Here is a 23,386-nt window from a genome sequence, read left to right as displayed (position 1 = left end):
CTTACAGAATAATGGTCCACCCTAGGGGGATAGACTTACAGAATAATGGTACACCCTAGGGGGATAGACTTCCAGAATAATGGTACACCCTAGGGGGATAGACTTCCAGAATAATGGTACACCCTAGGGGGATAGACTTCCAGAATAATTGTACACCCTAGGGGGATAGACTTACAGAATAATGGTACACCTTATGGGGATAGACTTCTAGAATAATGGTCCACCCTAGGGGGATAGACTTACAGAATAATGGTACTCCCTAGGGGGATAGACTTACAGAATAATGGTACACCCTAGGGGGGATAGACTTCCAGAATAATGGTCCACCCTAGGGGGATAGACTTACAGAATAATGGTACACCCTAGGGGGATAGACTTCCAGAATAATGGTACACCCTAGGGGGATAGACTTCCAGAATAATGGTACACCCTAGGGGGGATAGACTTCCAGAATAATGGTACACCCTAGGGGGATAGACTTCCAGAATAATGGTACACCCTAGGGGGATAGACTTACAGAATAATGGTCCACCCTAGGGGGATAGACTTCCAGAATAATGGTCCACCCTAGGGGAATAGACTTACAGAATAATGGTCCACCCTAGGGGGATAGACTTCCAGAATAATGGTCCACCCTAGGGGGATAGACTTCCAGAATAATGGTACACCCTAGGGGGATAGACTTACAGAATAATGGTCCACCCTAGGGGGATAGACTTACAGAATAATGGTACACCCTAGGGGGATAGACTTCCAGAATAATGGTACACCCTAGGGGGATAGACTTCCAGAATAATGGTACACCCTAGGGGGATAGACTTCCAGAATAATTGTACACCCTAGGGGGATAGACTTACAGAATAATGGTACACCTTATGGGGATAGACTTCTAGAATAATGGTCCACCCTAGGGGGATAGACTTACAGAATAATGGTACACCCTAGGGGGATAGACTTACAGAATAATGGTACACCCTAGGGGGGATAGACTTCCAGAATAATGGTCCACCCTAGGGGGATAGACTTACAGAATAATGGTACACCCTAGGGGGATAGACTTCCAGAATAATGGTACACCCTAGGGGGATAGACTTCCAGAATAATGGTACACCCTAGGGGGATAGACTTCCAGAATAATGGTACACCCTAGGGGGGATAGACTTCCAGAATAATGGTACACCCTAGGGGGATAGACTTACAGAATAATGGTCCACCCTAGGGGGATAGACTTCCAGAATAATGGTCCACCCTAGGGGAATAGACTTACAGAATAATGGTCCACCCTAGGGGGATAGACTTCCAGAATAATGGTCCACCCTAGGGGGATAGACTTCCAGAATAATGGTCCACCCTAGGGGGATAGACTTCCAGAATAATGGTCCACCCTAGGGGGATAGACTTCCAGAATAATGGCCCACCCTAGGGGGATAGACTTCCAGAATAATGGTCCACCCTAGGGGGATAGACTTACAGAATAATGGTACACCCTAGGGGGATAGATTTACAGAATAATGGTCCACCCTAGGGGGATAGACTTACAGAATAATGGTACACCCTAGGGGGATAGACTTCCAGAATAATGGTACACCCTAGGGGGATAGACGGGGCGAAGTCCAGCAGCTTCTGAGGCATCACTGAGGCATTGGCGAAATTAGTCCAATTAGCTGAAGTTTAGACATGATGAGGCGACGGAACTGTGTGCGTGTGAGTTTGAGTATGCGTGTGCGTGTGAGTTTGAGTATGTGTGTGCGTGTGAGTGTGAGTATGTGTGTGTGCGTGTGAGTGTGTGTGTGTGCATGTGCCCACTACTGTCCTGGAGGGAGGTGAATGCCTTTGTTGAGTGCCTCCTCTCTTCATAAACGCTACAGTCAATTAACAAGCGAAAATATTGAGGGGTGTTGCACCAGAGAGAAAACCCTCATTAAATACCAGCATAGAGACATTGAGTGATTTCACATCAAAATGCTTAGAACACTTGCAGATTAATACTATTATTGGTAGTAAATCTGAGAACCCCATTAAAGACACAGCCATTAAAATGTCTGAGTACAGTATATTCTCTACAGACCCTTTTTAAAGCCAATGTTTATCCTGAACTGAATGAACAGAGGTTAAATAGATTTTTTGTACAATTTATCCGAGAATTATCGAGTAAGGACATTTAGCGGCACAACGATAATAACATTTGACACAAGAAATTAACTAAAAGCAATTCAGAATTAAACTATGACTCCGGTATCGAATTAGACTGAAACTAACACTCATTGAGGGGATATTGTAAAGCAGGGAGAAACCAATGTAATATAGCTAAATGAAATGCTATCAACGAGTGGAATACAGTAAGGGGGTATTATGCAGCATAGAGGCATTAAGCCTAGAGAAGAGGTACGAGGGGGATGGAGGGAGAGACTTACTGGTCTGAGGCCAAACCACACGACTTACAACTTTGGACACGTTACGGAACACAAAGCCTTCACTATCTCATCCTGGAATATCCAAGGCCTGAGGTCATTTGCTTTTGGCCTAAAATGCAGGAACCCGGACTTCACCCCAAAAATCTGAAATACAGACATTGTTATTCTACATGAAACATGGTATAGAGGAGATGGACCCACTGGTTTGCCCTCTAGGTTACAGAGAGCTGGTAGTCCCTTCCACCAAACTAGCAGGAGTAAAACAGGGAAGGGACTCAGGGGATATGCTCATTTGGTATAGATCAGACATAACCCACTTAATTAATATAATCAAATCAGGAGCATTTTATATCTGGTTAGAAATAAATAAGGAAATGATCTCAGAGAAAAACGTCCTCCTGTGTTCTACCTATATCCCCCCACTAGAATCCCCATACTTTAATGAAGACAGTTTCTCCATCCTAGCGGGGGAGATCAACCATTTCCAGGCCCAGGGACATGTACTAGTCTGTGGTGATCTAAATGCCAGAACTGGACAAACACCTACCTGGAGGTGACACCCTTCCCCCCCTAGACACAACTATGACATTGAGGGAAATAAGTATTTGATCCCTCTGCAAAACATGACTTTGTACTTGGTGGCAAAACCCTTGTTGGCAATCACAGAAGTCAGACGTTTCTTGTAGTTGGCCACCAGGTTTGCACACATCTCAGGAGGGATTTTGTCCCACTCCTCTTTACAGATCCTCTCCAAGTCATTAAGGTTTCGAGGCTGACGTTTGGCAACTCGAACCTTCAGCTCCCTCCACAGATTTTCTATGGGATTAGGGTCTGGAGACTGGCTAGGCCACTCCAGGACCTTAATGTGCTTCTTTTTGAGCCACTCCTTTGTTGCCTTGGCCGTGTGTTTTGGGTCATTGTCATGCTGGAATACCCATCCACAACCCATTTTCAATGCCCTGGCTGAGGGAAGGAGGTTCTCACCCAAGATTTGACGGTACATGGCCCCGTCCATCGTCCCTTTGATGTGGTGAAGTTGTCCTGTCCCCTTAGCAGAAAAACACCCCCAAAGCATAATGTTTCCACCTCCATGTTTGACGGTGGGGATGGTGTTCTTGGGGTCATAGGCAGCATTCCTCCTCCTCCAAACACGGCGAGTTGAGTTGATGCCAAAGAGCTCGATTTTGGTCTCATCTGACCACAACACTTTCACCCAGTTCTCCTCTGAATCATTCAGATGTTCATTGGCAAACTTCAGACGGGCCTTTATATGTGCTTTCTTGAGCAGGGGGACCTTGCGGGCGCTGCAGGATTTCAGTCCTTCACGGCGTAGTGTGTTACCAATTGTTTTCTTGGTGACTATGGTCCCAGCTGCCTTGAGATCATTGACAAGATCCTCCCATGTAGTTCTGGGCTGATTCCTCACCGTTCTCATAATCATTGCAACTCCACGAGGTGAGATCTTGCATGGAGCCCCAGGCCGAGGGAGATTGACAGTTATTTTGTGTTTCTTCCATTTGCGAATAATCGCACCAACTGTTGTTACCTTCTCACCAAGCTGCTTGGCGATGGTCTTGTAGCCCATTCCAGCCTTGTGTAGGTCTACAATCTTGTCCCTGACATCCTTGGAGAGCTCTTTGGTCTTGCCCATGGTGGAGAGTTTGGAATCTGATTGATTGATTACTTCTGTGGACAGGTGTCTTTTATACAGGTAACAAACTGAGATTAGGAGCACTCCCTTTAAGAGTGTGCTCCTAATCTCAGCTCGGGTCAAATACTAATTTCCCTCATTAAAATGCAAATCAATGTATAACATTTTTTAAATGCGTTTTTCTGGATTTTTTTCACTGTTCATATAAACCTACCATTAAAATTATAGACTGATCATTTCTTTGTCAGTGGGCAAACGTACAAAATCAGCAGGGGATCAAATACTTTTTTCCCTCACTGTATGTAATGTGTCTGTATCTACAATGCATTCGGAAAGTGTCAGACCCCTTAACTTTTTCCACATCAATCTACACACAATACCCCATAATGACAAACTGAAAAGAGGTTTCTATAAATGTTTGTTATTTGTTTTTACAAAATAGATTGAAATACCTTATTTACGTACAGTTGAAGTTGGAAGTTTACATATACCTTAGCCAAATACATTTAAACTCAGTTTTTCACAATTCCTGACATTTAATCCTAGTAAAAAGTCCCTGTCTTAGGTCAGTTAGGATCACCACTTCACTTTAAGAATATGAAATGTCAGAATAATAGTAGAGAGAATGATTTATTTCAGCTTTTATTTCTTTCATCACATTCCCAGTGGGTCAGAAGTTTACATACACTCAATTAGTATTTGGTAGCATTGCCTTTAAATTGTTTAACTTGGGTCAAACGTTTCGGTAGCCTTCCACAAGCTTCCCACAATAAGTTGGGTGAATTTTGGCCCATTCCTCCTGACAGAGCTGGTGTAATTGAGTCAGGTTTGTAGGCCTCCTTGTTCGCACACGCTTTTTCAGTTCTACCCACAAATGTTCTATAGGATTGAGGTCAGGGCTTTGTGATGGCCACTCCAATACCTTGACTTTGTTGTCCTTAAGCCATTTTGCCACAACTTTGGAAGTATGCTTGGGGTCATTGTCCATTTGGAAGACCCATTTGCGACCAAGCTTTAACTTCCTGACTGATGTCTTGAGATGTTGCTTCAATATATCCATATAATTTTCCTTCCTCATGATGCCATCTATTTTGTGAAGTGGACCAGTCCCTCCTGCAGCAAAGCACCCCCACAGCATGATGCTGCCACCCCCGTGCTTCACGGTTGAGATGGTGTTCTTCGGCTTGCATGCCACCCCCTTTTTCCTCCAAACATAACGATAGTCATTATGGCCAAACAGTTCTATTTTTGTTTCATCAGACCAGAGGACATTTCTCCAAAAAGTATGATCTTTGTCCCCATATGCAGTTGCAAAGCGTAGTCTGGCCTTTTTATGGCGGTTTTGGAGCAGTGGCTTCTTCCTTGCTGAGCGGCCTTTCAGGTTATGGCGATATAGGTCTTATTTTACTGTGGATATAGATACTTTTGTACCTGTTTCCTCCAGCATCTTCACAAGGTCCTTTGCTGTTGTTCTGGGATTGATTTGCACTTTTCACACTGTAGTACACTGTAGTACATGCAGTGTAGTACACTTTTAGTACTGAGATAAGGGTCTGAATAATTATGTAAATGTAATATTTCCGTTTTTTATTTTTAAAACATGTGCAAACATTTCTAAAAATCTGTTTTTGCTTTGTCATTATAGGATATTGTGTGAAGATTGATGAAGAAAAAAAACAGTTTAATCAATTTTAGAATAAGGCTGTAACTTAACAAAATGTGGAAAAAGTCAAGGGGTCTGAATACTTTCCGAATGCACAGCATGTCATTGTATATGTATTAATATACAAAATAGAGACCACAATGGAAATAAGTCCCTGACTTTGTTGTGCAATCCCTGTTTACTTTTTCCACATTTTGTTGTGTGTCAGCCTGAATTTAAAATAGATTAAATTGAGATATGTTTTTCACTGATGTGTACACAATACCCCATAATGTCAAAGTGGATTTTTGTTTGTAGAACATTTTAGAAAATGTATAAACAATTTCAAGCTGAAATGTCTTGAGTCAATAAGTATTCAATAAAGTCCTTACCTGTTCTAGGATTGTGTTGATCCTGTCCACTTCACAGTCGATGACGTAGCGTTTCTCCTGCCTCCTGTCCATCTCCTCGATGATCCGTTTCAACTCTGCTGCGTCCGTGATGCTCCCCACAGACCGAGCCGTCACCTGCCAGTTGTTGGTCACCGCTGACTCCATGATGGCCTGAAGGATAGAGAAACCTAGAGAGAGAGAGAGAGAGAGAAAGAACCAGAGCTGTTTATCATAAGTGCAATCAACCAAGGAAGGTGTTCCACATAATGTAACCTGTTTACAGTAATTCGGTAATTCATTTCTGAAGTGGCAGCAGGTCATGTGTCCCCATTACAATCTGAAATAACAGTAGCTGTCCAGGCAGACAGTAGATGTGCATTGACCAGACAATATCACATGAAGATGACGGGTGGATGTGGAGGAGACTAGCGCAAGGATTCCTATCTCCATATTATTAACTACATTTAGAGGACTCTGATGATCTCCATATTATTAACTACAGTTAGAGGACTCTGATGAACTCCATATTATTAACTACAGTTAGAGGACTCTGATGATCTCCATATTATTAACTACATTTAGAGGACTCTGATGATCTCCATATTATTAACTACAGTTAGAGGACTCTGATGAACTCCATATTATTAACTACAGTTAGAGGACTCTGATGATCTCCATATTATTAACTACAGTTAGAGGACGGCTGATGATCTCCATATTAACTAGAGGACAGCTGATGATCTCCATATTATTAACTAGTGGACAGCTGATGATCTCCATATTATTAACTAGTGGACAGCTGATGATCTCCATATTATTAACTAGTGGACAGCTGATGATCTCCATATTATTAACTAGTGGACAGCTGATGATCTCCATATTATTAACTAGTGGACAGCTGATGATCTCCATATTATTAACTAGTGGACAGCTGATGATCTCCATATTATTAACTAGTGTACAGCTGATGATCTCCATATTATTAACTAGTGGACAGCTGATGATCTCCGTATTATTAACTAGAGGACGGCTGATGATCTCCATATTATTAACTAGTGGACAGCTGATGATCTCCATATTATTAACTAGTGGACAGCTGATGATCTCCATATTATTAACTAGTGGACAGCTGATGATCTCCATATTATTAACTACAGTTAGAGGACTCTGATGATCTCCATATTATTAACTAGTGGACAGCTGATGATCTCCATATTATTAACTAGTGGACAGCTGATGATCTCCATATTATTAACTAGTGTACAGCTGATGATCTCCATATTATTAACTAGGGGACGGCTGATGATCTCCATATTATTAACTACAGTTAGAGGACTCTGATGATCTCCATATTATTAACTAGTGGACAGCTGATGATCTCCATATTATTAACTAGTGGACAGCTGATGATCTCCATATTATTAACTAGTGGACAGCTGATGATCTCCATATTATTAACTAGTGGACAGCTGATGATCTCCATATTATTAACTACAGTTAGAGGACTCTGATGATCTCCATATTATTAACTAGTGGACAGCTGATGATCTCCATATTATTAACTAGTGGACAGCTGATGATCTCCATATTATTAACTAGTGTACAGCTGATGATCTCCATATTATTAACTAGGGGACGGCTGATGATCTCCATATTATTAACTACAGTTAGAGGACTCTGATGATCTCCATATTATTAACTAGTGGACAGCTGATGATCTCCATATTATTAACTAGTGGACAGCTGATGATCTCCATATTATTAACTAGTGTACAGCTGATGATCTCCATATTATTAACTAGGGGACGGCTGATGATCTCCATATTATTAACTACAGTTAGAGGACTCTGATGATCTCCATATTATTAACTAGTGGACAGCTGATGATCTCCATATTATTAACTAGTGGACAGCTGATGATCTCCATATTATTAACTAGTGGACAGCTGATGATCTCCATATTATTAACTAGTGGACAGCTGATGATCTCCATATTATTAACTACAGTTAGAGGACTCTGATGATCTCCATATTATTAACTAGTGGACAGCTGATGATCTTCATATTATTAACTAGTGGACAGCTGATGATCTCCATATTATAGGCCCATCGGGCTCTGGTCAAAAGTAGTGCAATATGTGGGGAATAGGGTTACTAGTACAGTAGAAGGAAGAAGAAGTCATTTGAATGATTCATGATTCATGTGAAATATTTTCATTTAACAGAGCTACAGCTCGCAGCAAGAGATTGTACGTTTCCTACAAGCTGAAATAAGAACAACAAGTCCTCTCTAAGAGAGAGAACATGAGCGGGGTAATGAAAATAAATCGTAGCACTGGTATTTCACTAAGCCAGAAACAATGTAATTGTTCTCATAAAAGTAAGCGCACAAAGCTCTTTTTCCATTATCTACCCATTGAACTCTACAAATTGTCACTTGCGCTATCTATAGGAACTGAAGCCATACCGTACAAAACTCACCACAACAGCAAAATCGAACTCCGAACCTCTCCCCATCAGAAATATTGTGAGAAATACTGATTTAATATTATTGCGAAAAAAGTAATATATTCGGTTGGTCATTGGGGATTATGCAAATAGCCTTGACACAGAGTAGTGAACAGAAAGTTGGGCCGCAAGAGAGAGAGAAAAGCATGCACTTTATTGTTCCCAGTGCATCAGTCCACCTCGCTAAGGCCTTATCTCTATGGACCTGCTACAGGCATTAGCCTCACAGAGCCAAACACACAGACCACAATAACAACAACAACAAACTACTTTCCCTGCGACTGGGGTTCTGTGAGTGTCTGTGTCATTACTCCCAGCATGCACCCTGCCACTGCGGAGGAGTGTGGAGAAGAGGAGTTTGGTGAGGAGTGTGGAGAACGAACAGACGCACAAACACACAAACACACACACACACGCACAAACACACAAACACACACACACACGCACAAACACACACACACACACACACACGCACACATGCACAAACACACAAACACATACACACACACGCACAAACACACACACACACACACACACGCACAAACACATGCACAAACACACAAACACACACACACACGCACAAACACACACACACACACACACACGCACAAACACACAAACACAAACAAACACACACACACGTGTGTGTTTGTTCATGTTTCGGCTGTCGTTAGTGTGCTGGTTTGTTCCCTCCCTGCGTGGAGGTTGTTGTTCTTTCTTTTACCTTTGAGTAAAGTACGCCTTCTGATTAGCTCTGTGTCCTGCGCCTGACTTCGCCTACCGCATTACACTGACGCCTTGACAGAAACACACACCATCTACATGGAGTCAGCAGGTACAGCGATGCCAGCCGGATCAATGGAGGAACGCATCCAACAACAAGCAGCCATGATCCAGGCTCTCGGCACCGCCATGGAACGAGTGGTGAACACTATGGAGCGATGGGAGAGAGGAGGTCTCCCTATACCTCCTCCGATTACACCACCACCTACACCGATATCCATCGCTTCACCTCCTGGGTCCAGTGGGATTCGGCTCTCGCTCCCGAGGGCTTATGACGGTACAGCTGCTGGGTGTCAGGGTTTTCTGCTCCAGGTAGAGCTCTACCTGGCAACCATCCACCCGGCTCCCTCGGGATACGAGAGCGTGTCCGCCCTCATCTCCTGTCTGTCCGGTAAAGCGCTGGAGTGGGCCAACGCCGAGTGGGGGGAATAGACGCCGCAACTGTAAGCTATGCGGAGTTTACCCGCCGGACTCTGGCTGCCAGGATGGAATGAGAGGGCCCTCATCGACCACTACCGTTGTAGCTTGAAGGAGGACGTTCGTCGGGAATTGGCCTGCAGGGACACCAACCTAAACCTGGACCAACTGGTGGATATGTCGATTCGACTGGATAACCTGTTGGCTACCCGTGGACGTCCGGATCAGGGGCCATCCATTCCATCCCCCAGCACCTCCGACCCTACCCCTATGGAGCTCGGAGGTGCTGCTATGAGGGAGACCGGTAGAGGGGCCGTCTCCTGCACCAACTGTGGCCGCAGAGGACACACTGCTGGTCGGTGCTGGGGAGGGCCTCCTAGGAGTCGAGGCAGTAGGCAGCGCACTGATGAACCGTTTCAGGTGAGTAGGCACCCAACTCACCCAGAGCTCCCTGTTGTGCATATGTGTATTAATGTTGTGTTTCCCGAGTTTTCTTCTCATTCCCAGCTTAAGGCGCAGCTGGGAACTTTATTGATCGTCAGTTTACCCGTAAGTTAGGGATTCCTATTGTGCCAGTCGATGTGCCCTTCCCTATCCATGCCCTAGATAGTCGCCCTTTAGGGTCAGGTCTGATTAGGGAGGTCACAGTGCCACTCTGGATGAAGACGCAGGAGGGGCATGAGGAAATAATTAGTCTATATCTGATTGATTCTCCTGCGTTTCCCGTGGTGTTGGGGCTTCCCCGGTTAACTTCTCATGACCCCACTATTTCATGGCAACAGAGGGCTCTCAAGGGATGGTCTAGTCAGTGCTTGGGGAGGTGTGTAGGTGTTTCCGTAGGGGCAGCTACGGAGGAAAGTCCAAACCAGGTTCACGTGTATCCTCTGTCACAGGAAGAGACAGCGGCTATGGAAACATATGTCACCGAATCTCTGAGATAGGGATACATTCGGCCGTCCACTTCCCTTGCGTCATCAAGTTTCTTTTTTGTGAAGAAGAAGGATGGTGGCTTACGCCCGTGCATTGACTACCGTGGTCTAAATCAGATCACAATAAAATACAGCTATCCATTACCTCTGATTGCGAGAATGACGGAGTCATTGCACGGGGCGCGCTTCTTCACTAAATTGGATCTCAGGAGCGCGTACAACCTGGTGCGTATCCGGGAGGGAGATGAGTGGAAGACAGCATTTAGTACCACCTCGGGACTATGAGTACCTCGTCATGCCATACGGTTTGATGAATGCTCCTTCAGTCTTCCAATCTTTTGTTGATGAGATTTTCCGGGACCTGCATGGACAGGGTGTAGTGGTGTATATTAATGACATTCTAATATACTCCGCTACACGGGCCGAGCATGTGTCCCTGGTGCGTCAGGTGCTTGGTAGACTGTTGGAGCATGACCTGTATGTGAAGGCGGAGAAATGTCTGTTCTTCCAAGAGTCCATCTCCTTCCTAGGACACCGCCTGTCCGCGTCAGGTGTGGAGATGGAGATTGACCGCGTTTCGGCCGTGCGTAATTGGCAGACTCCAACCACGGTGAAGGAGGTGCAGCGATTCTTGGGTTTTGCCAATTACTTCCGGAGGTTTATCCGGGGCTTTGGGCAGGTAGCGGCTCCCATTACCTCCTTGCTAAAGGGAGGGCCGGTGCGTCTGCAGTGGTCAGCTGAGGCGGACAGGGCTTTTGGGCATCTGAAGGACCTGTTTACTTCGGCTCCGGTGCTGGCTCATCCGGATCCTTCCTTGGCATTCCAGGTTGAGGTGGATGCGTCCGAGGCTGGGATTGGTGCTGTACTGTCTCAGCGCTCGGGTATGCCACCAAAACTCCGCCCCTGTGCTTTCTTTTCTAAGAAGCTCAGTCCGGCGGAACGCAATTATGATGTAGGGGACCGGGAGCTGTTAGCTGTGGTTCAAGCCCTGAAAGTGTGGAGGCATTGGCTTGAGGGGGCTAAACACCCTTTTCTCATTTTGACTGACCATCGTAACCTGGAGTACATCCGGGCGGCGAGGAGGTTGAACCCTCGTCAGGCAAGGTGGGCCATGTTCTTCACTTGTTTTGTGTTTACTCTCACTTACAGACCAGGTTCCCAGAACGCTAAGACAGACGCCCTGTCCCGACTGTATGACACAGAGGAGAGGTCCATTGAGCCCACTCCCATACTCCCGGCGTCGTGTCTGGTGGCACCAGTGGTGTGGGAGGTTGATGCGGACACCGAGCGGGCGTTACGTACCGAGCCCACTCCCCCCCAGTGTCCAGAGGGTCGGATGTACGTGCCGCTCGAGGTTCGTGATCGATTGATCTATTGGGCTCACACGTCACCCTCCTCTGGTCATCCTGGCATCGGTCGGACAGTGCACTGTCTTAGTGGGAAGTACTGGTGGCCCACTTTAGCCAAGGACGTGAGAGTTTATGTTTCCTCCTGCTCGGTGTGCGCCCAGTGTAATGCACCTAGACACCTGCCCAGAGGGAAATTACAACCCCTACCCATTCCACAACGGCCGTGGTCCCACCTATCGGTGGATTTTGTGACGGACCTTCCCCCCTCACAAGGGAACACCACGATCCTGGTCGTTGTGGATCGGTTTTCGAAGGCCTGCCGTCTCATTCCTATGCCAGATCTTCCTACAGCCCTACAAACTGCTGAAGCCCTGTTTACACACGTCTTCCGGCACTACAGGGTACCTGAGGATATTGTGTCGGATCGGGGTCCCCAGTTCACATCAAGGGTGTGGAGGGCGTTCATGGAACGTCTAGGGGTCTCGATTAGCCTTACCTCAGGTTTTCATCCCGAGAGTAATGGGCAGGTGGAGAGAGTTAACCAGGATGTGGGTAGGTTTCTGAGGTCCTGTTGCCAGGACCAGCAGGGGGAGTGGTCAGGTTATGTCCCCTGGGCAGAGATAGCCCAAAACTCACTCCGCCACTCCTCTACTAACCTTACGCCTTTCCAGTGTGTGTTAGGTTATCAGCCAGTCCTGGCACCTTGGCATTAGAGCCAGATCGAAGCTCCTGCGGTGGATGAGTGGTTTCGGCGCTCGGAAGAGACCTGGAACGCTGCTCATGTACACCTGCAGCGGGCAATCAGGCGACAGAAGGCGAGCGCCGATCGCCACCGCAGTGAGGCCCCGGTGTATGCACCGGGGGATCGGGTCTGGCTCTCGACCCGAAACCTGCCCCTTCGCCTGCCCTGCCGGAAGCTGGGTGGGCGGTTTGTGGGGCCATTTAAAGTCCTGAGGAGATTGAACGAGGTTTGTTATAGGTTACAACTTCCTATTAATTACCGTATTAACCCCTCGTTCCATGTGTCTCTCCTCAGGCCGGTAGTAGCTGGTCCACTCCAGGAGTCTGAGGTACGGGAGGTTCCTCCGCCCCCACTGGACATCGAGGGGGCTCCGGCGTACTTGGTCCGTTCCATCCTGGATTCGAGGCGTCGGGTGGGGGGCCTGCAGTATCTCGTGGAGTGGGAGGGGTACGGTCCGGAGGAACGGTGCTGGGTACCTAGGAGGGAAATCCTCGATCCCTCCATGTTGAGGGATTTCCACCAGAGTCATCCGACCCGCCCTGCTCCGCGTCCTCCTGGCCGTCCCCGAGGCCGGGGTCGGCGCACGGCGGTGCCGCGCGTCAAGGGGGGGGTACTGTCACGGATTCAACCGAGGCTGCCCCTCGTCCTTGCTCGGGCAGGCTTCGGCGTTCGTCGTCCCGGGGTACTAGCTGCTACCGATCCATGTATCTATGTTTGACTTGTTCTGTCTTTATTGGTCACACCTGTTCCCCATTATGTAGTGATGTCTTCCCTATTTAACCCTCTGTCTCACATTGTGTGTTGTGTGTGTTTGTTCATGTTTCGGCTGTCGTTAGTGTGCGGGTTTGTTCCCTCCCTGCGTGGAGGTTGTTGTTCTTTCTTTTACCTTCGAGTAAAGTACGCATTCTGATTAGCTCTGTGTCTTGCGCCTGACTTCGCCTACCGCATTACACTGACGCCTTGACACATACACACACACACACACACACACACACACTGTACAAACATGTACACACACATTAATGACTGTTTCATCCTCCAATAAATGTGCAGAGTAAAAGCCTGCTAAGTAACCATGGGTTCCATAATGTTCATTACCGTGATACATGAGAAGCCTGTAGACTTACAGTACCTCCCCTCGCTCCTCAGCTACGTGTTACAGATATCATAAGTCAAACGGACTGCAATAGAGAGGCTCGGAAATAGATAGTATGTACAATTCACATGTCATATTCCTGAGGCATATGTTCTAAAACATCATCTCCCACAAACCAACTGGAAAGAACGATGAGATCATGAGAATATTCTGTGTGTGTGTGTGTGTGTGTGTGTGTGACATTAAGAGAGCATGTTCTGTGGGTGAAGAGGTGTCTGGGTGTAGACATGAGGAAGACTAGGGGGTAATAAGAGGTGGCTGGTGTAGACATGAGGAAGACTAGGGGTAATAAGAGGTGGCTGGTGTAGACATGAGGAAGACTAGGGGGTAATAAGAGGTGGCTGGTGTAGACATGAGGAAGACTAGGGGTAATAAGAGGTGGCTGGTGTAGACATGAGGAAGACTAGGGGTAATAAGAGGTGGCTGGTGTAGACATGAGGAAGACTAGGGGTAATAAGAGGTGGCTGGTGAAGACATGAGGAAGACTAGGGGTAATAAGAGGTGGCTGGGTGAAGACATGAGGAAGACTAGGGGTAATAAGAGGGGGCTGGGTGAAGACATGAGGAAGACTAGGGGTAATAAGAGGGGGCTGGGTGTAGACATGAGGAAGACTAGGGGTAATAAGAGGTGGCTGGGTGTAGACATGAGGAAGACTAGGGGTAATAAGAGGTGGCTGGGTGAAGACATGAGGAAGAGGTAATAAGAGGGTGAACCAGTGAACCATGCACTAACCAACATACCAGTTTGTCAAAGAGGATATGCAGTACATGTTGTACATGTGGGGGTTATGTTCGGGTGGAGCGGTATTGTCCATTGGGTGTAAATAAAGATGATTGTTTAGATTTGTATTGTTATGCGTTGAAATTCTGAGTCCGAGTCCAATTGTGTTGTTCAATTAAAATCACTGAAGTGTCCTTTTATGTGTAGACCGACTTCACTGTAATCACTGATGCTTTATGTGTAGACTGACTTCACTGTAATCACTGATGCTTTCTATGTAGACTGACAGCACTGTAATCGCTGATGCTTTCTATGTAGACTGACAGCACTATTATCACTGATATTTATATGTAGACTGACAGCAATGTAATCACTGATGCTTTATGCTTGTACAACTTGCATTAGAGACAGGGACTTCAGACCATTTTAGAAGGCTGTTATATTATAACATGTTGCCGCTGGAAACCACTAAGAATTTGGACACTTCAGAAGCAGCAGAAGTAATCGCTCCCACGAGTCCGAAGGGGGAAAGAGTAGAGAGGAAAGCAGATGAAGAAAGAGAGGGGATGTTGAACATGCATGCATTCATCTGTATTCCAATCCTTCCAATTGTCTTAAATCATTATAGGTTTTATGGGCTGTGAAGAAGTTTAAAAAAAACATTGTTATACGTAAAAACAGAGGCTTGTCATTCTGATTAGCATCTCAAAGGGCAATTATTTTGAAAGCAGTGATTTTCTCCCTCCCTCCCTCCCTCCCTCCCTCCCTCCCTCCCTCCCTCCATTCCTCCCTCGCTCCATTCCTCCCTCGCTCTCTCTCTCCGTGCTGCCAGCAGCACCCTGATCTCAATGCGAACAATTTAATTAATTTGAGATGTAGAGAAGATTCCATGGCTCCCTAGTTTTACATATCAATGGAAATTAAAATATGGGAATTTAGCTGTGGTAAATATTATTTTGCGGAATTGGATAAAAAAAAAAAAAAAAAAATCCACACATTTTCTTTTCTGAAAAGTCAGCAGCAAAATTACATTTTCATGTAGATGTCAAAACGAGAAAGATGAACAGAGGAAACACGAAGTGAACAATCGAACACAGAAAGGCCGTCGAGACACTACAGCTGACAGCTAGTTCTTCATCCAGAACAGAGTGAACAAACGAACGCAGCAAGACTGTCGGAACACTACAGCTGACAGCTAGTTCTTCATCCAGAACAGAGTGAACAAACGAACGCAGCAAGACTGTCGGAACACTACAGCTGACAGCTAGTTCTTCATCCAGAACAGAGTGAACAAACGAACGCAGCAAGACTGTCGGGACACGACAGCTGACAGATACTTCTTCATCCAGAACAGAGTGAACAAACGAACACAGCAAGACTGACGGGACGCTACAGCTGACAGCTAGTTCTTCATCCAGAGCAAAGTGAACAAATCAAACAAATAGTGATAACACCAGATTAGTTCATGCTGTCTGGATGTGGCAGTCATGCGCCTATAGCCCCGCTAGTTCCTCGTCCATCAGATAGCTCTGGCCTAATTAACATTGAAAGTTAAATATGAACGATTCAATGCTTCACTGGGCTGGGGCTGAATTTGCATGACCATCCATGCTAGTCTAAATCACAGCCAATAAGACCGTGTCCTTGCCAGACAGGATTGATGACCACGTCATTGTAAGCATTATCTGATCAAGTGCATCAGCCCCGATGCTCTGAGGCAGAGTTAGACACATCTCATCATCTCCTGCTGAATCCTACCTTTATTATACAGATCATCAAAGACAAATGGCACCCTCTATTCCCTAGTCAAAAGTAGTGCACTACATAGGGAATAGGGTGCCATTTGAGATGCAGTAAAAATGGCGGTGGAATGTGTGTGGGAGCTTCTGATCATCACACTCCTCAATGCTCATCGCTCCGTAGATGAGGTCGGGCTTTTAATATACTGTAAAAAACTCCCCATCTGCCTTGTTCACCAGCCCGACACACACACACACACACACACACACACACACACACACACACACACACACACACACACACACACACAGACACACACACTACCGCGACTGGTTTGTAATTCACAAGGTGCAGAACAGAATATATATACTTGTCCCAGGGTAAAACTGTAATCTCCTTTACTCATATTTCCTTCCTACATACCGTATCTGTCTGGCAGCAGAATATCAGAGGATATGTCAAACTAGCAACATCAAACACACTGTGCTCTCTTCAGTGACAACATGCCCTATCTGCAGTCACTGCAGTGTGTAGGCCACTCTGTCAATGTGTGAGGCTTCCCTCTTCCTCCTCCTCCTCTTCCTCCTCCTCCTCCTCCTCCTCCTCCTCCTCCCAGCCCATCCAGTCCAGTCTCATCACAGCAGATGACACCAGGGCTGTCTGTGTTAAAAGCAGAGCTGCTCTCTGAGATCAAGCTGTAAGTGAGATCTGCTCCACGTTGCTTCCAGCCTGAGTGACAGACTCCTCTGTCTAGTTTCCCCCCATCTTAATAGGGGTACAATGTAGGGTGTCAGACGTTTCCCCACACCCCCTCTCCTCTTAATGGGTCCATCTCCAATTTCAGGCTTCAAACGAAACACAGGTAAGTTTGACATCTGACTTTCCACCACATATGGCGTAGAGGCCCGGCGATCTGCCAGCTTATGTTTTCCATTCAGTCCTAGATTCTGTATGAGGACTCTGTCTCCAGGCATAAGTTGCGTGTAGCGGATTTTCTTATCATATCGCTGTTTGTTTTCTTGGTTTTGCTTTCCAGCAGTGCTCTCAGCAAGTTTGTAAGTAGCTTGTAACTGTTTCTTCATATCAGATACATACTTGAGGTAAGTTCTCTCTGAAGAGCTATCAATCGAGACTCCAAAACAAATATCAACAGGCAATCTAGCTTCACGTCCAAACATCAAAAAATATGGCGAATAGCCAGTCACTTCATTCCGACTACGGTTATATGAGTGCACTAGATGCCCAACATACTGACTCCATTTGTTCTTTCGTGTAGGATCAAGAGTTCCAAGCATGTTCAACAAGGTTCGGTTGAATCTCTCGGGTTGCGGTCCTTGACTTCTCCACTCCAAGCATATTCAGTAGCTCATGGATGAGTCGACTTTCAAAATCTCTACCTTGATCACTATGCATCCTCTTGGGCAGACCATAATGGATGAAGTACCTCTCCCACAATACCTTGGCGACCGTGGATGCTTTCTGATCCTTCGTAGGAAAAGCTTGAGCGTATCTTGTGTAATGATCCGTAATGACAAGAACATTCGCTGTGTTACTGGAGTCAGGCTCAATGGACAGGAAATCCATACACACAAGGTCCATAGGTCCATCACTTTGCATATGACCAAGTGGAGCAACTATCTTTGGAAGTGTTTTCCTCTGTACACAGCGAGCACAGGACTTACAGTACTCCTCTACTTCCATCTTCATGCGTGGCCAGTAGAACCGGTCTCTGACAAGTCCATATGTCTTGTCAAATCCTAAATGACCTGAGTCATCATGCAGCGACGTGAGAACTATAGTTCTGAACTCTGGAAGAAGTAACTGAGCACGACGAGTCTTGTTTGGCGGATGTGTGATCCTGTACATAACTCCATCTTCCATCTTCAGCTTCTCCCACTCTCTCAGGAGCAAAGAGATGAGTGGATGTTTTGTCTTGGTCACCCTGGTGATATCATGTTTATTAAGAGCAACCCACATCTCTCCTAAGCAAGGATCTTCTTGTTGCGATGCAGAAAGTTCCATAGTGCTCAATCTGGGCATGTTAGACGTCAGCATGCTCAGGTTACAGTACGCTTGAGGCACAGCATGCATAGAGGCTCCCAACTGATCAATCACTCTACTATGAGATAATCCAGGAGTTATTCTAACAACATTAGACATCTGGCACATGGCTCTAACACCGGATGCAGGAATGTCTCTCCAATCTTGTTCCACTGCATATTGTTGATGAGGGCGGCGAGATAAAGCATCGGCATCTATGTTCTGCCTGCCTGGCCTGTACTTGAGACTAAAGTCATAGGTAGACAACGCAGCCAGCCAACGATGACCAGTGGCATCCAGTTTTACGGACGTGAGGACATATGTCAATGGGTTGTTGTCTGTTCTAACCTCGAACTTGACCCCATACAGGTAATCATGTAGTTTATCAACCACGGCCCACTTCAACGCAAGAAACTCTAACTTGTGAGCTGGGTAGTTGCGTTCAGAAGCGGTCAGGTTTCGACTCACAAATGCCACAGGACGCAGACCCTCACCTTGATCTTGGTACAGTACTCCACCTAACCCTTCGCGGCTAGCATCTACATGTAGAACGTATGGCAACTGAGGGTCAGCAAAAGACAACACAGGAGCTTTTGTGAGGCTTTTCCTTCAATGTCTCGAATGCCAATTCACACTTCTCATTCCACCTTGATCCAAATGGTTCTGAGTTGTTGAGGTAGGCTTTCACCTCTTCCTTGGACTTTCTCCCTTTCTTGCCTGCGGGAAGATATCCACATAAGAGCTGATTCAGGGGGTAACTCACTTTAGAGTAGTCTTTCACAAATCTCCTGTAATATCCACAGAATCCTAGGAAAGAACGCAGAGCAGTCACAGTTTCAGGCCTTGGCCACGTGGTGACAGCTTCAATTTTTGATGGGTCTGTGGCCACTCCATTCTGGGATATGACATGTTCAACATAGTTGACAGATGTGCAGCAAAACTGACACTTGTCAAGGGACAGTTTTAGGCCTTCACTTTTCAAGCGGTCCAACACCTTGAGCAACCTCTGCTCGTGTTCTTCCAGCGTCCTTCCAAACACGATTAAGTCGTCGAGGTAAACAAGAACTTCGAGTAGATTCATGTCTCCAATTGTCTGTTCCATGACACGTTGAAATGTTGCAGGTGCTCCGGACACACCCTGTGGCATCCTCTCAAATTGGTCAAATCCAACTGGACAGATAAATGCAGTCTTCTCTTTATCTGTGTCACCCATTGGGATTTGATAGTATCCGCCTCTCTACCAGAAGGGTTTGAGTAGAAGGTATCCCAGGAAACTTTGGAATTCCAGTAACTCTCGCCTGCCCACCAGGTGGCAGGGTGACAGGTTTTGTCTGTGCGAACCAGACCGTTCCTCTCTTCTCATCATCATCAGTTGAGCTTTCTCTCATCCTTTCATATGCCTCCTTGATAGCAGGATGAACTTGTAGTGTGCTAAGGAAACCTTCACCTTCCTTTTCTCTGCAAGCAGTCATAAGTCTCTTCACTACAGACGTATTTGTGCTGACCAGAATAGACACGTCACCTTTCATGACCGGATCTGGACATACCAACACAAATGCTTCAATGGTCTCTGCTACGCCCACAACCGATCCCGAGAACTCAAGCTTGAGCGACAAATAGCCATCATATGGATACTGCTCAGAGCTAAGGCCCCATATCTCTAAGTTTCCTATAGGAATCAATGGCAAATGCGTCAGGTACTTGTCATAAAAGGATCTGTAAAGTAGAGTAATCTGAGAACCACTATCTAGTAAAGCTTTAGCATAGACACCTTCAATCTGTACAGAAACGACAGAACTTGGGCCAACTAAACCTGTAGGTAGCATGTCTTTCATGTCTTCATACTTGTGGCACTTTGTGGAACGTATCTTCACCGGGACGTCAGGCCGCTCCTTTACTGGGTCCCTCTGTAGTTTCCCATAGACCGTTTTTGTTTGATCAGGCGTGTGTTGACTTTCCTCAAGTTCTCTTTACCTTCACAGTTTCTCTTGAAATGGCCATCTTCTCCACATCTATAACAGAACACTCCGGGGTTTCTGTCGGCCTGTGTCTGTTCTTGTGATGGATTTACCCTTTTCTTTTTGCTTTTAAATGCAACATCTGACCTTTGTGTGTCAGAGTGAGCTGCTGTGACGTTAGCAGACATGAGACGTGTCATTTCAATTTTCAAACCTTTTAGCTCTTTTCTCAGCACTTCTATCTCAGTATTAGCTTCTTCACAAACTGTAGCAACAGGAGCAACAGCTGATGACTTCACAACACTCTTCGTTGTGTTCCTGTCTTGAATCATGTCCTCCTCCTCCCTTACTTCCTGCAGCAGCTCAGTAAAGGTTGGTGGATCACGCAGCTTATAGGTCATGCGAATACGAAGCGCAACCATGTCATGTGAGGATGCACCTCTCACTACTTGGCCAATGCGTGTGCTATTCACCTCTGACAGCTCAATGCCTCCTTTTCGATATGCAGTGAGCAGCAATTTGTCAAGTCTCAACAGGTAAGCTGAAAGCTTCTCTCCTTCACTCTGGAATGTGTTTCTGAACCTTACCATGAGATCAGGTGCACTTTCGGTGGTACCGAATGCGGTTTCTAGAGCCTTCATGTATTCGATCGCTGTAGCATGGGGGTTTCCGGTCCTAAAGAACCTCACAATGTCAGCAGCAGGCCCTTTAAGACTTTCTATTATTCTCTGTTTTTTCACATTGTCGGTGCACTGCCATTCCTCTAGAAAATGGGTGGTTTGCTCAGCCCATGCGTCATACTCTTCCTCTCCACTAGGAGTGGGCTTCACACCTGAGAACATACGTAGCTTACGGTAACTCTGAGTCTCAGATGGCACATTGTTGCATTTTTTCTACCAGTGAACTTATGGCAGTAACCAGTTCAGCGTTGAGGTCAGCACCAGAGGGACTTACCAGGCCTTTAACATCAGCCACAGTCTTCCCTTCATATCTCAGAAAGGATAATAGCTTTGCCTGGAAATCTTCACCCTCTCACTCAACTGGAGATGTGACTTGTGAAACTACATGTACAGGCCAGGGACCCAACTCTCCAGGTATCCCAACAACACTTGGCACAGCTATTTCGTTAAGGTTGTTTGATATCTCTACCAAAACATACTGCTTTTTACCAGCTGAATAAGAACAACGACCACGCAGTATAATTTTACCAAAAGCCTTAACATAAGTCAGCGTTTCCAGCAGAACCTCATCAGACACATCATCTGTAACACTGCTAAGGACAACTGCACGATTAGTAGCTAGCTGTTTCTCTCTACACCAGGTAACAATCTCTTCAACATGCATGTTGTAGGTTTATGCCTATACAGCAATGTCAGAAGAAAATCCAAAATTTCAATTCAAAATTGTCAAATGGGGAGTCAAAAATATCCCATCAACAATAACCAAGATCCCGGACGAGCCCCCAAAAATGTAACCCTCTCACCAGGCTCGATTTTGACTCTCACAATATTAGCTTATTTAGAATATCTGAACAGCATGGGATATTAGGTGAGAAGGACATCTCCAATAAGAATCCCTATTGTAAACTTGCTAGGGTGAATGACAAATAGGGTATTAACTTCAGATAGAATGATTATAGACTTGGTTATTATTATAAGGATATGCTTTCCCATACATTACATGAAACTGAAACAGTAAATGACTCCACCAATACAACAGACATAAGGTTCAAGATCTATATTAATCAAATGTTCAATGTATCACATCAAAATAAATAAAAATAATAAACCCCAATGATTTTTCCACAACCCATGTCCAAATTATTTGCAAGCTTGCTTAAACCCTGGGCGCGCGTTGGAGCTCATAAAAAAATGACGACATACATAAAGTCCCGAAGTCCACCCCACATTTGTAGTTACTCACTACTTGTAGATAATGCCTCAGCAAAATATAGTAGTTCTGTGCAGGTGTCCTCACAAGATCCACAGCGAACACAGCTATCAATGCAGCCAGTACTCGGTAGCAGCAACAGACATCCGTTGGAAACCCGAACTCGTTGATCGTCACAAGCAATTCTCTCCAAGTCTTGCACGATGCTAGGCTAACCTCTAGGACTTGAACAGCGCCGGAGAAGATGGCTGCCGTTTTACAGCCCTCTAACCAATTGTACTATTATGTGTGTTTTTCCGCGTTATTTGTAATTTATTTTGTACATAATGTTTCTGCCATCGTCTCTTATAACCAAAGAGAGCTTCTGGATATCAGGACAGCGATTACTCACCTAGCATTGGACAAACATTTTTTTCTTCAACGAGGCGTTCGCAAAGGATTTCCTACAGACACCCGACAAGGCCCAGATCCCCGTCATTCGCGTGAGGAAGAGACGGAGATATCGTGGACGCAGATCCGGGTGCCTTGTAAGGATCCGACGGCGAGCGAGTAAACTGCCTCTCCCATCAATCCTATTAGCCAACGTTCAATCTTTTGAGAATAAAATTGACGATTTAAGATTACGGTTATCCTACCAACGGGACATTAAAAACTGTAATATCTTATGTTTCACGGAGTCGTGGCTGAACGACAACAATGATAACATTCAGCTAGCAGGCTATACGCTACATCGACAGGATAGAACGGCAGACTCCGGTAAGACAAGGGGTGGCGGTCTCTGTATATTTGTAAACAACAACTGGTGCACAAAATCAAATACTAAGGAAGTCTCGAGGTTTTGCTCGCCTGAGGTAGAGTATCTTATGATAAGCTGTAGACCACACTATTTACCAAGAGAGTTTTCATCTATATTTTTCATAGCTGTCTATTTACCACCACAAACCAATGCTGGCATTAAGATTGCACTGAATGAGTTGTACAAGGCCATTAATCAACAGGAAAACGCTCATCCAGATGCAGCGCTCCTAGTAGCCGGGGACTTTAATGCAGGGAAA

At 45.6% G+C, this 23,386-nt stretch overlaps 1 pseudogene; it reads right to left on the bottom strand.

Moving 5' to 3' along the window:
* Positions 1-23,386, bottom strand: part of LOC121531159 — a 207,287-nt pseudogene that overhangs the window by 69,740 nt on the left and 114,161 nt on the right.

This window comes from Coregonus clupeaformis, chromosome 2 (genome assembly GCF_020615455.1).
Source record: "Coregonus clupeaformis isolate EN_2021a chromosome 2, ASM2061545v1, whole genome shotgun sequence".
Taxonomy (NCBI): Eukaryota; Metazoa; Chordata; class Actinopteri; order Salmoniformes; family Salmonidae; genus Coregonus; species Coregonus clupeaformis.
The sequence above is the reverse complement of the archived record's forward strand: the minus strand, read 5'-3'. Positions and strand labels throughout refer to the sequence as shown.